Raw genomic sequence first — 9,831 nt, forward strand, 5'->3', positions numbered from 1 at the left:
GTATAGGAATATCTTTGGATGGGGCTTTGCAATCTTAGGAGGAGCTAGGGTTGGGAGGGTGGGTCACATGGCCCAAGGAATTGGGGGGAGTGCTGGGGGAACAGTTGATCATGGGAGATTGTCAAGTGTGTGGTTGAAACTATAATGTTGAGAAAACTCTTTAGAAAATATAATAAGGAAGGATTACTGTTTAAGATGCTTAAGGGGAGTCATCTGGCACAGGTGCAGGCTTCTAGGGAGTATGTGAGTGCTCATGTTATCATAGTGTGTTATATCATTGGGTGGAACCCATACAATGAGTGTGAAGGTGTACCCACATTCTGGGGAGGACTGATGTTCTCCAACAAAGGGAATTGTTCCCCTTGAGAGAATTGGTGGCTCTCAAAGGGTTAGGGAGTCAAGTATATCAAGCCCTCAGCATTGTTGTGATTATCTCTGAATCTGGTCCTTCAACTAATGAAGATTGATTGTTACTGTGCCCCTGAGGGGAGGGAGAGAGAGGTATAGAATAGATGGAATCAGGGTAACTGGGGGGCAGTGGAAGTATTCCATAGGATCATGCAGCGATGGATATAGGACATGTTAAATTACACCAAAAATGGATAAAAGTATTTTATAGGCTAAAATGTAAACCATAATGTAAAACATAACGTAACTAAAAATTTAGAAAATTGTATAGTCTAAAATATAAACCATAATGTAAACCAAAGTGAAACCATGTTTGAAAACTGTTTCAATATCTGTACAACAGCTGTAGCAAATATAACATGAATATGTAAAAAGATCATTCTGGAGAAGGGGGAAAAGTGTTTGATGTTGAATATGAGAGTCCCCTATACTGTATATGTGAATTACTGTGATCTAAAACTTTTGTAAAGACAAAATTAAAAATTAGAAAAAAAATGGAAGAATGTAGACACTGAGAAAGAAATGAAAGAAATTGACTTGCCACTGTATACATAAGGCAAAACCTGTAGCAGTGATGAAATGCAAAACATTAAAAACAAATCTTTATAATACTTTCCATTTTTTTCCTCTCTTTATTTTTTTTTACATATTATAGTAAAAAAGTATAAGAGGTCCCCATATAGCCCCCACACCCTTTACCCCACTCCTCCCACATCAACAACCTCTTTCATCATTGTGGGACATTTATTGCATTTGGTGAAAACATTTTGGAGCACTGCTGCACCACATGGATAATGGTTTACATTGTAGTTTACACTCTCCCCCAGCCCACCCAGTGGGCCATGGCAGGACATACAATGTCTAGTATCTGTCCCTGCAGTACCACTCAGGACAACTCCAAGTCCTGAAAGTTCCCCTACATCGTATCTCTTCTATTTTTACTTAACTTTAGTTTTTCTAAATTAGTATGTATTCTATTTCTAATCTTTAAACCCATCACTATATTTCATTTTCCTATTAATCGAATTTGGCAATATATTAGGCTTCATTTTTGAAGAAGTTTTGGGCCACAGAGAGGTTCAACTATGGCAGGGGAGGAACACTGGTGTGGGTTGTTATTGATGGGGGGCACATGATTGGAAGGGAGTTCTCCAGGGCATGTATATAGGGTACATAAAAATGTTTGGATATGTGTTGGGTATTTTCATAGTAGTTACTGTTACAAAAGACAATTGAGGGAGTGCAGAGTTCCTAGCCAGGGAAGCTCTATCACATTCCCCAATGGAACAGCAACAATCCCCGAAGTGTAATGGTAAAGACCAACAAAGAAGAATGGTCCAACAATGAGCCATTGATACTGATGACTATGCTTACGAACCTATGTGCCTGAAATATGAAGTAGGTCTAGAGCTTCAGGGTGCCTAAGAGTTACCTCCTGAGAGCCTCCATGTTGCTTATATATGGCCACTTTCTAAGCCAAACTCAGCGTGTAAATGCATTACCTTTCCCCCACCATGGGACATGACTCCCAGGAATGAGCCTCCCTGGCACTGAGGGATTACTACCAAGCACCAGTTGGTAATGTACCTAGAAAAAGACCTTGAATAAAAGGGTCTACTCAGACCAGCAGAATATCTCAGCCTACATGTAGGATCATGTGTTAAAAACTGCTGTTTGACCTTGAATAAAAGGGGGAAATGGCAAAGACAAATGAGTTCATGTGCTTAAGAGTCTTAAAAAAGAGTCAGGAGATCATCAGAGGGGTCACACTTATGCACACCTCAGCAGGACCCGAGAGACAGCCAAAGTTGATACAACCCCAGGTACTGGTTCTCCTGAGAGCCATGGAGACCCACAGAGTCTATGGTCATGGCAAATGGCTCTGGAATTCAGTGTCGTGTCAATTGGCCTTATTTTGGAATTTGTGTCCCTGAGTGTGATGGAGTTGGACTCAGATGTGACCTTTCTACACAATCCTCTTCTGTCACTTTTACTGAACCTGTGGTTGGCACTAGGCTTGGTGAATACTCAGGAGACTAGAATCTCTGGACTGTCCATGTGTCAGCTGGACCCTGAACCTCAGCAGACTTGGAACTCCTACCCTCTGGTTAATTGGCTTTACCCAGACCAGCTATCAGGGAGGTGAAGATGGTTCACAACCACAGCAGGGAAACCAGAGTGCCTACAACTGCAAGCAGGAGAATTGCATCCATCATTCATGTGGAATCTAAGGCCCCTCTTGATATAGAGGTGGAGTGGACATCACCATTCCAGGGTCCACAGGATGGAGGAATAAAATATGGATTTGAGTAGACTTACTGATATTCTACTATGGAACTATTGTGACTAGTAATGAAAGAAATTGTAGCATTGATGTGGAAAAAGTGGCCACGGTAGTTGCTGGGAGCAGGGAGAGGGAAGAAGAGATTTGATGTGGGGGTATTTTCAGGACTTGGAGCTGTTTTGCATGATGTTGCAGGGACAGATGCTGGACATTATATATCCTGCCATAACCCCCTGGGTGTACTGGGGGAGAGTGTAAACTAAAGTATGGACTGTTATCCATGTGTGTGGCAGTGCTCCAGGTTGTGTTCATCAAGTGCAGTGAGTATGCCATGGTGATGGTGGGAGTTGTTGATGTGGGGTGGGAGGTATATTGGAAGCTCTTATATTTTTTTAAATATAACATTTAAAAAAATAAAAGATAGTGGGAAAAATAAATAATGAGATATTGCTTTACATCTATTACACTGATATGATTTAGAAAGGTGAATAATGCTAAATGCTAGCAAGGTAATGGATAGAGATTCACATGTATTTTTCTCGCATTAGTAATGGGAGAGTAGATTGACAATGACCCTTCTCTGGACAGCAATATAGCACTCTCTGGACAGAAGAGTTAAAGCCATACCAAGCAATCTCTCTTCTGAATATTTGTTCTAAAGAAATTCTCATGCAGTTCTACAAGAAATATGAATGAGAATGCTTATTCCAAGTGGTTTGTGATGAGATACCCATCAACAAGAAAGTGGATAGGTACAAGGTGGGGCTGCACACCTTGAAGTGTTATGCAGTGGCAGTTAGGAGTAAGGGATCAAAATAGCAGATAAATGGGTTTTAAAATCATAATGCTCAGTGGAAAAAGTAAAAAATAAGATGATGCACCTAAATTTAAAATACAGGCCTACAAAGCACCAATAAACATTGCATAGGAATATATTCAAACAAAAAAGATGAAATTAAACCCAATAGACTTGTTGTCTATAGTAGGGGGAGGGGTAGAAATGGAAGTATGAAATGGGAATGAAAGTGAGCAGATAAGGGAGGAACTTGCAGGAATCAGTGATGATAATATGCCATGATGTGAAGGAAATGATTAACACCAGTTTTCATACCTGGCATTCAAAAAGATTTTTTTTTTAGAAAGCAGAAAGAGATAGAACAGGAGAGGGGAGGGAGAATAAGAAATGTAGCCTATCTTACATGGGAGCACATCCTTCTAGTCTTTATATTCTTGAATTCCTGCAGACCGGTGGTCCTGTCCCTGACCCCCCAGAGCTGGTCTTGTCACTGGTGGTGCTGAAATTGTGATACCTACTGCTGAAGCAGAATTTTCTGGTATCTGAGAAAGGAGGAAGGATATAAGAATTCATAACAATGAGTTTTATTGGAATTTTAGATCCGGCTGTGATAACATGTCTCCATCCTACCCAGGCAACCCTGGAAAACACAATCATCACTACTAATGTACTGAGAGAACAGTATAAGGTGCATTTAACCTATACCTTCTAAGGACATATTCCTAACAAAAAGCTTCCTCTTCAGGTGCACCTTAGTATAGGTGGTTGGATGCTCTTTGGGAACTGAGGCCAGGATGGGAATTGATGAGGAGCCAATAGGAGTTCTCATACCAGAAATCTGATTAGTATTTCCACTGGAACTTACAACTTCTTGATGGGGAGAGTCCTTTTACAGGATATGGCCTAGAAACATTAGAAATGCCACCTTTATTAGAAGAACGTTTTTGGTCTTAATGGGTCCATGTGTAAAGCAAGCAAAAGAAGTTGAAGAAAACTGAGGCAGACAAGTACACCTATATTTATTCACACATGTCCATTCCAATTGGAATTAACAATAAGAATTTCTCAAATCATACTGAAGAGCAGAGATCAAATTTTTGGTGTCATCTTTCCCTTTCTGTCTGTTTGTGCATGTTACAGATTTAGGTATTTATAATAAATACCATTTCCTAATGTGGAGAAAATGGGCAAAATGAGGAGGCATGGGGAAGTGGAAAAGATTGAAAGTTGCTTTTTCAATGGGTTTCTTTTTTTCAGTGCTTATATAGCTAATCATTTAGGAGTAGGGCTGAGGAATGAAATATGAATATAGCCATAGAAGACCATTTAGAAGGTACCATATATAAGGAAGAATAAAGCACAGAGAAGTAATAAAAGAATAAATACTTGTGACAAATGCCCAGGGGAGTTTGGAATGGACCATCTTAAATGGAAAAAGGAAAGTACTATTTGTTGCCTTTTACCCATATGGTACTTTAAATCAATGGGGAAAAAAACAGACAAAATTATCATTATACCGAGTATAATAATAAACTTTACATGAATTAAAAACTTATTGCATATCTATCTGCATTTTTGTGAAATTTATGCATTGTTGAAAACAAAATCATTTCTTTTAAAGGAGCCATCTGATTTCAGCCATGAAGCTTGACTTATTTTGAAGAACATCACAAAAGAACTGAATCTCTGGAAACAGTCAATTTTCCAACTTTCTTGAGTACAACATTCAAAACAATGGATTTGGTAAAAGACCATCTCCTCATCTCTTCACTACCCACCTCCCATATTACTTGGTTCCAAGAGAGCTAAAGGACAAAAAGTCAAAGTAGGAAATAGAAATACTATGTGTGCTGAAAAGTAACTGCTTTATTTCATTACTTTATTTTATTTCATTACTGACAACACACTCATTCAGCAGTCAATAAATGTGGTATTTTATATACTTTAATTTTACATAGCCATTCAAATTCTTATTGTATAATATTTGAATTTTATTTTTCATTTTATTTGTTTTCTGATTACATAGTAATGTGTTTACATACATAAATAGCTAACTTAAAAATTAAATTAGATGAGCTAAAAGTGCCTGAAAAAGAATTTTTTAGAAGTAATGTTTCCATAACTTGTTGAGCTGCCTTTTTCTGTTCTTTCATTTTTGTGAATTTGAAATAAAGTTGTTAATACAAAAATAATAATTAAATTAAAAGTATATATAAATATAAAATACCAGCAATTCTTCTTCTCCTTCATCCCTAGTGACCTCTTTGCTTCTCTCTGATACTTCTTGCATTGTCTCTTTTCTCCCTCCAAGTACCTAGTTCTTTTGAAGTTCACACCATTAGACCAAATCAAGCTTTTCTATAGAGGCGTGGCTCCCTTGTATTAATCATCTCCATCCATGGATAATTTCTACACTTAGCTCATTACCTTCCAGCAGGGCTAGAGTTGAAGTAAACAAGACACACAGGTACAAAATCTAAACAGGCACTCATTCTCAGGGTCCTGCACTTGCAAGAAGCCAGGGTAAGTGCTCCCTTACATTTTGTACCAGTCTCCTCATTTTACTCACCTTAGTACCAGCCCAGGTTTGACTTCTTCAACCAAAGTAATAGTGTCCTCCACCAACATCAGCCACCCTCTTTCATAACCTGCTTGTCATAAACTGGCCTTTATTTATGGCATCCATTGTGGTTTGCTAAAAGCTGCTCTGAGCAATATACCAGTAACAGGTTGGTTTTTACAACAGGGATTTATTAGATTAAAAGCTTACAGTTCTGAAGCCCTGAAAGTGTCCAGCTCAAGGCATCATCAGGAATGCTTTCTCCCTGAAGAGTGGCTGTTGGTGGTCCTGGATTCCTCTCATGTGGCAGGGCTCAGCAGTGGCATCTGCCAGTCTCAGCCTATGCTTTCTTCTACGGGTTTCTTGTTGCTTTCAGCTTCAGGCTGCTCCATCTGTGGCTTTTCTTTCTCCTGGGTTCATAGACTTCAGCTTCTGGAGGCTTCTGTCTGTCTCTGTAGCTTTCTGTATTCAAGGCTTTTTATTTCTCCATTTGTACAGGACTCCAGTAGAAGGATTAAGACCCAACCTGAGTCATGCCCTACTGAAGCTATCTAATCGAAAGAAAGGTATCTTAACTGCATCTAATCCAAAGTTTCCATCTACAATAGGTTTAAACAGACAGAAATGATTAGCTTTATTTATTTATTTATTAAAGATTTATTTTTATTTATTTTTCTCCCCTTCCCCCTGTTGTCTGCTCTTTGTGTCCATTCTTCTGTGTCCGCTTTCATTGTTGTCTTGCTGTTCTGGGAAACTGTGTTGCTTTTTTTGTTGTGTCATCTTGCTGTGTCAGTTCTCCATGTGTGTGGTGCAACTCCTCAGTGGGTTGCACTTTTTTTGCATGGGGTGGCTCTCCTTGTGGGTTGCACTCCTTGCACATACGATCCCCTATGCGGGGGACACCCCTGCATGGCATGGCACTCCTTGAGCATGGCAGCACTGCATGTGAGCCAGCTCATCACACAGGTCAGGAGGCCCTGGGTACAGAACCGTGGACCACCTAAATGGTAGTTGGATGCTCTATCAGTTGAGACAGAGCTGCTTCCCAGGTTAGTTTTAAGAAAAGGATTTTCTGGGGTCCATGAAAGCTTCAAACTGCCACAGCATCTATTTCCATTTGATACAAAATGTATTTATTTGTTTATTTACTATATTTCTGACCAGAATGTAAAGTCCATGAGAGAGGTTTAGGTTCATTCACTGTCTTCACAGTGCTTAGAAGAGTGCTCGGCCCATGTTGTAGTTGAAAGAGTGAACAGAGAAAGGAATCACCAACAGCTGTCCTTTCTTTTTTTTTCCCCCATGGGAAAAAAAACCCACATTAATTGCTGTTGCAATAAAACGTCTATATGCAGTAGAAATTGGTGTCAATAATATTAACAGAGAATATGTTCTAGAAACTGAGGTAATTGGATATAAAATTCAGGCAGCAATTTAATAGAACAGTCCCAGAAGGTTTGGCTGAGGCCATCACCTAATGAGGACGAAAGCCTTGTCTGTGAGGAATTTTGGATGCTGCCTGGAGAAATATTATACTATGCATAAACCAAACTGAGTTGTTTCCACAAGTTTTGTTGTAAAGTTTCATACAGTAAAAGGTTTTTTTTTCTACATTCACTTCAGTTTCAAAGCAAGAGTGGCACAGAATACCTAAACACAGAAGAGAGACTTCATGCAAGATACCTAATTCCTTGATAAAATAATGCATTTAACAATTCAAAGTGATGACACTATGATTACAACCAGGGCTTTCTACAGCTACAATATGATGGTTATAGAGAGCATGGCCCCCGGTATCAATATATAGAAAGTAGCCGCCACCTTTTTCTATATGTTTTCTTTTTTCATTTTTCTTCATTTTTCTTAATCAACTCTGCTGTTGCTGATTCTTAGCAAAGCCAATAAAAACAAAGTTGTAATCATTGAACATAGAACTCTGGAAATCAAGATGTTTGAAACCTTCCATCTTCTGGGTTGAAGGAAGCACTGTGCAACATTTAGAACTCTGATTCACAAACAAGTGGTCATAAATTTTCCTGGCTCAAAGACTTCCACAATTTTCCTGATCAGGTCATCATAGAGGTCAGACTTAAGTTTGTTTCAAAGTTAACATAAGAAAATTCCGGTTCTGGAGTGATGTAAATATTCCAATAAGTTCCATCCGATTTCATTCTATTCATCGAATACCCACAAGAATTGAACAGTGTGTCTATCAATGACAGAACCCGATATCAGGTCATGAATTCCACTCTCACGAGTGACATTCTTTGCAGTAATACCATCTTTCATGTAGAACTGGTCCAAAACTGCTGGGTCAAGCTCACTTATCAGAATGGACAATTGCATTAAGAAACTTTATTTCTTCCTGGATATTCTGGTGTGGGTACCCTTGGTGAGAAGGCTTCATGAAATTCTTACCAGAAAAAAAGAAGCTTTGAGTTGAGTCAAACCCACTGTAATCCCTAGCAAGTTTCAACAGGGGAACCAGTGCTTTTCAAAATGAAAAGTCTCTTTGAAACAAACATACTACTCTTACTGAGTACATAAGCTTCCTGCTTGTCAGTTTTTGTCACACTGATGATTAAACATCGCATATCCTTCAAAAGTATGTCCCACTCAGATCCTGGGATGGTACAACTTCTTGTTTTGCTTCAAGCTTCTGCCAGGAGAACCAAACCTCTACCAGCTTCCCAGTCGCTTGGAAAAAATGTGCAGCTTCCATCACCATGAGACTAGCAAACAATCAACAAACACAGAAAATCAACTAAATTAAATCTTTCCTGCTGCCATGGATCATTTCAGCTGTGTTACTAAAGTTCAGGTTCCCTTTTTTTTTTTTTTTTTTGCTACAACTTTATATTAACTTTTTTTTCAAAAGGATTAACAAATTTTCCCTGGCTTTTTTTGTGAGTGAACGTTGAAACATGAGTCTTTTGGAAATTGGAAATAAGAGGCAGATAAAGTTCAGTCTCTTGTAGTCCACTGCTTTCCCATTAGAGAGAATAGAGCAAGCTCTAGCTAATGTCACCAGTCATACTGTGTAAGCCCTGTCCTTTCTTAAATCATGACTTCAAGGACCTCATCTGACTGCTGTCTCCGATTATTCCTGCTCCCTTATTTTGATGTGCCCGTTCCAGCAACTTGTCAGCATATTTAAGACCTCCAGTCTACTCACGCTGCACTTTTCCACCATCCCTCATCATCTCCACGTATCATCACTTTTCTCCTTAGCCATCTTAAACTCTATATTCCAACACTAATGTTTTTCGTCTAAATTCTTTCACCTGCCACACTCATCTCTATCATAATTGCCTAGCAAGCCCCAGTCCTGGTTAAACATGACAGTCATGTATTCATGCCTATGTTCAAGAATCTGACAGTGACTGGAGGAGAAAGACTTAGAAGTCTCGTAGCAATAGTGCCTAGTCTTTCTATTTATGGCAACACATCTCAAATTTTACTTTTCTAAATTGTTTGCTCTCCTACTTTCCAAAATGACTATTGGCTACTTTCCTCTCTCTCCACAAATGTTCAATAATACTTGGCTATACCACCATACTATGATTGGTTAGAAACCACCTAATCCAAAAATGGTCTTCTATTGGTGCCCACTCTCTGCCTTCCCTCCATAAAAAGGAAAAGTGCAATACATACATTATCTCCACTCTTATGAGAGCTTGGTCTTTCCATTTGTGGTTAGAATTAATTTTCATCTGATCCAGTGGAGTGAGAGTGATTTTTTCCCCCAGGTGACATTTGGAAATGTTTGGAGATACTTTGGGC

The 9,831-nt window shown here is 39.0% G+C and overlaps 1 pseudogene; it reads right to left on the reverse strand.

Moving 5' to 3' along the window:
* Positions 1-7,915: 7,915 nt before the first annotated feature.
* On the reverse strand, positions 7,916-8,770 carry LOC101410791 (S-adenosylmethionine decarboxylase proenzyme pseudogene; annotated as a pseudogene).
* Positions 8,771-9,831: the final 1,061 nt, after the last annotated feature.

Source organism: Dasypus novemcinctus, chromosome 11, assembly GCF_030445035.2.
Source record: "Dasypus novemcinctus isolate mDasNov1 chromosome 11, mDasNov1.1.hap2, whole genome shotgun sequence".
Lineage (NCBI taxonomy): Eukaryota > Metazoa > Chordata > Mammalia > Cingulata > Dasypodidae > Dasypus > Dasypus novemcinctus.